The sequence below is a fragment of the Corvus brachyrhynchos genome, unplaced genomic scaffold (assembly GCF_000691975.1).
Source record: "Corvus brachyrhynchos isolate BGI_N302 unplaced genomic scaffold, ASM69197v1 scaffold4, whole genome shotgun sequence".
Lineage (NCBI taxonomy): Eukaryota > Metazoa > Chordata > Aves > Passeriformes > Corvidae > Corvus > Corvus brachyrhynchos.
This window is the reverse complement of record NW_008237878.1, coordinates 5,143,544-5,148,037: the sequence shown is the minus strand read 5'-3', so window position 1 is coordinate 5,148,037 and position 4,494 is coordinate 5,143,544. Positions and strand designations below refer to the sequence as shown.

At 43.5% G+C, this 4,494-nt stretch overlaps 1 long non-coding RNA gene across 2 annotated transcripts in view; it reads right to left on the bottom strand.

Moving 5' to 3' along the window:
- Window positions 1–4,494, bottom strand: part of LOC108446269 — an 18,239-nt gene that overhangs the window by 10,282 nt on the left and 3,463 nt on the right. For both annotated transcript variants that reach the window (XR_001861418.1, XR_001861417.1), the window contains one exon: window positions 3,929–4,004. This is a non-coding gene — a long non-coding RNA (uncharacterized LOC108446269). The remainder of the gene's footprint in view (window positions 1–3,928; window positions 4,005–4,494) is intronic.

Sequence of the window (4,494 nt, the reverse complement as noted above, 5' to 3'; positions counted from 1 at the left end):
CATGCCCGAGACAAGAGTGGCTGAAATACTCTCCTGCTGAGCTGCTCTTTCTGAGGATTTGTATTTCTTTTTCCAGCTTAGAAGCTTTATTATTACAGAAAGAACATGAGATTTTTATGAGTGACTTTACAAATTAGTTTCTCAAATTGTTTGCAGCAGCACAAGAAATGTTGCAGTCATTAAAGTTCATAGAAAGTATCAAATGCTCCATCACCGCAAAGCTTTTCCTTGTGCAACAGAAACAAGGCAAAGTCGCCCCTGGCATGTTCAGACGTCTGACTCTGAAATGCTGGTCATCTCTCCACCATAGCATACAGCAACTCATCCTGCCCTTGTGCACATTGCTAGAACGAGCCCGGAGCTGAACCAGCACAAACCCAGCTACAAACATGATTTTAAAAACAAATAAGTAATTATTTCCATTCACCTCATTTAATTTGGGTTCATGCAGAAATGCTGTTCATCCAATAGTCCAAAATATGTCACGTATTAGGAGCTAAAGAGTCCAACCCAATGAATGAGTCATCACCCAGTGGATGAAATCCCATATCTTCATGGCTGCTCATAAATAAGACAAGCTCAACTTTATAGTAAGTCATAAGTAAACAATGAACTATATGAAAATCAGACTCAGCTGTGTTATAACTGCATGGGCACAGTGCCCACACAGAAATGAAAAGCGAATGTGATACCATCACCGTTTGGCATTGGAGGCTGAATTTAGGACTGAGACTCTTAAGAGGGGTTTTGATGTGTGCAGCAGGGCAGTTGGATATCCAGGCCTTTGAGGCCACTGCAGATGCCTGTTTGCAATAAACAACACATTATCCCGGCCATTAGCACTTCTGAACCTCAGATTCCAATGGGCAGATTTTCTGAAACTGTCATCTGATACCTTCTCGCGACAGCATGAAATCTCCAGGCGGTGCTCCCGTGTTCTTGCAGCTTGCTCCTGCATCAGTGCTCTCTCCTAGAGGGAAATGAAGGGCAGCAAAAAGCTGTTCCTTCACCCTGAGATGAGCATTGGTACATCCTGTGCAACCCCCATAACCATACCCTGAGTGCTGGGCTGGATTCACAGAGCTGGCTGGAGTTTTTCATTTGTTAATAACTATTTGAACCAGTGTTGTGAGAGAAGGAGGGAAACAGCAGAAAGTATTGATCAGCCTCTATCTTGTTATAAAATTAACAGCATATAAAACACAGTACTGAAATAACTGGAAGCCTGACCACACTGCAGACAGCCCAGCAGAAAGGCCAGGCAAGAGAAGCTGTGTTGATGGCACTGAGAAAGACTCTGGCTTGTGGTCATGAAGGGATCCTTCTGCAGCAGGGGCAGCTGAAGCCACCTCCAAGTCCAAGATCCATTACCCCCCCAGGGAGGGTGTCCCCAGCCACAAGCAGCTCATGGGGCTGCAGCCAGTTTTGCAGGGGCATTTACTCCAATATAAACATCTTTCTGCTCCTCAGAAAGTGTTTTGCTATCTTGTCAAAGACTCTGGGAAATGTCTCATAATTTCCTATTTGTATTCAGGTTAAGGGTGCTAGTGGGATAAAAAGAAGATCATAGGAAGCAAATCCTTGAATTTTAGGGAAACCCAGGGTGTAGCTGGATGTGACAGAGGGTAGACAAGGTTGACAATCTCAAAGGATATTCTCTTTTCACGAGACTGACACTGTGCAGGTAACCATTAATGGCAGAGCTGCTATTGCCTGAAAAAAGTGCTCCAGGGACAGGTGCCCCACAGAGGAGCCACCCTTGAAGACTTCCAGGTCTGCATGGGCTTGGTGGTACACTCTGAAGTGGAGATGTCCTGCTGCTCCCTCACCGTAGCCTTCTCCTCTCAAGTACAATAGAGCAGCTCAGGCTGCCTTTCGGATAGCAGTGAGGCCAAGACAGTAGCTGTCTGGCTATAGGAAGGGAAGAGACGAAAGCAGATTTTCCCTGAGAGAGCAAAGTTCCAGCATCTGCCAAAGTACACAAGGACACAGACCGCCTTGTGGCTGTCCCTGCAGAGCAGGGGCTGGGGCAGATGGGGATATCTGTTCTACAGTGATGTGTCCAGACACGGGGGAGGGCTTTGAGATGTGGCACAACAATGAAAGCCCAGAAGAGGCCCAAGCCTAGTCACAGGCAGTTGGTTCATCCCAAGGGACGCAGGGTCTCATGCTGGAGAATGGGGCCTGGCTCCCTTCCTCCTTCCTGCCCCGACATGACTGCATTTCTCTAAAAGGCTGAGAATAGTTGTGCCCTCTCAGAGTTCCACAGATGACTTACAGGTCCTCTCAGGAGATCTCCAAAGAGCTCCTCTGGCTCCCCTGCCTTCCTGGTGGTCCTTGACCCAAGTGGCTCTGGCAGTCAGAGCAGGCTGGGCAGTACCACAACACCAGCTCAGCCTTTTCCCAAAAAAAGATGCTCTGATCAGGGAAGTTGTTTTATTTTCTCAATCCCAGTACAGTTGTAACAGGGCAAAACATGAATGATATCCAACCAGAGATGTGACTGCACAAGCCCAGGTCACTACTTGCTGTCCAAGCAGAGATCCTCCGTATACATTCTCTTTTTAACATTGGAAAATTATTGTACTTTAATAAAGTTCTGTAAATGGATGAATAATTTCCACAAAGGAAAGAATGTTAAACTTGCATTGGCACAACGTTACTTCTAATCAAGTGATCTTCATAATTCTCCAGAACAAGCAAAACTTCATATTTTCCATATGTAACCATCTTTGTCACCCAAAGTACTTTGTATTCAATAAAAATACCAGCTTTCATTAAAGAAAAAAACCCTTTTGCTGCACAGTTTTTCTGGCATTGCACATCTCTGGTTCACTCACTCAACATGTTTAGAATTAAATCACAAAACCTTAACTCACCCTCTAATGATCTGTTTGTTTCCAGATTCATATTCCCACAATATGTTTGCTGACAGCAGTTGGGCTCTTTGACAAAAGTCAAGAAATTTTTCCCAACAATGTATATTTGCTTCATTCTGGTGAATTACAGGGGAAGGGTGCAGGCTGTACAAGCTGTCACCAGTAACGTGACTGTAAGACCAAGTGTAATTTATTTAGTACAAGCTAAATGTTTATATTAAGTGTTCTTTGTTCCGAACATTATCACTTCAACATTGAGGTTTTTATGAAGAGAGTTGTGAGAAAGGTTGAGCCCTGTTTTGAAAGATTTTTTAAATTTAGCATCACTGTGACTTGGAGCCAAGACCCCAATGCATACTGTTCTCAGGAGAATGATGGCAAAAAGCTGCTCGTCTCAGTTTCAGGCACTTCTATAATGTTCTTTTTGACTTCGTATTATGTGTTAGAACTGAATAAGAGCAAACCAATTCTTGAAAGGATATGTTGTTTCAAAATAAATCCAAAATCTTACACTCCAAATAATGTTGAATGTGGTACTTTGATATTATTGTACTTTATCCCTTTCTCCCACTCTTAAAATGATCCCTCCAAATTCACACTGATTTCACAAAGCACTTTGATCTCAGCAGAAACAAAACACACTGGGATGAAATCTGGTCCTACCAAAGTCTCCTCAGCCTTTCTCACCTGCCCACCGATGGACAGAGTCTGGAAGGTGTCCCCACCTTGGTGCCCACACACAGCTGCACTTCAAGCAATGACAACAAGCAGCCCTTATTTAATAAACCAGTGACACCAGTTTATTAAATTGGTGATAAAGCGACACTCAGTCTGTGACACCTGGAGAGCCCTGGATATGGTGTCTTCTAAAAGTAAAGTGCAAGTTACTCTGTCCAGAAGAGCACTGGACTTTGTCAGTAGCATGAATAATCTCATTCCATATAAACATACTTAAAACTGCATCCCAGTATGGTATTTGCCACTCAGAAAAGACAACAAGAAAAAGAAGAGCAGCAAGGAGGATGATGACTATGGCACAGGAAACCCACCTTGTACTGAAGGGCTTCAGGACCCTGATCTGCTGCCGAGAAGGTCAAAGCCAGACACGGTCACGAGCTGCAGCACCTGCATGGAGAGAGCAATGTCAGAGGCAAGGGGTTTCCACTTCCCAGGGGAAAAGTGATTCATGGCTGAAAGCTGCAGCTAAGCAGCCACACACTAGGGAAATAAATGTTCAAACAGGAGTAATTTGACCTTGTGAACAGCTAACTGTACCCTTAACTATCTCTTACAGTAGATCCTCCACCTCTAATACGGAAGAATCAATGTCAGATCTTTCTCTAAAATCCATGTAATTTAAATAGGAACAGTTGAAGGCAGTCGTCCCACCTTACATACTGTATTTCATCCTAGTTCCTGTTTTCTTGGGAGAAATTCATCCTATGAACAGTGATTCCAAGTTTTACTCCTAGAAAGTATTAACATCTTAGTATTACTTCCATTTTTACAGCAGCTAGAATTATCCCTGTTTGCTCATTGAAAAATATTTTAGACACAACAAATACAATAGCTCTGGGTTTATCTGAAGAAAGGAAATCCTTTCTGTGGACTCCCC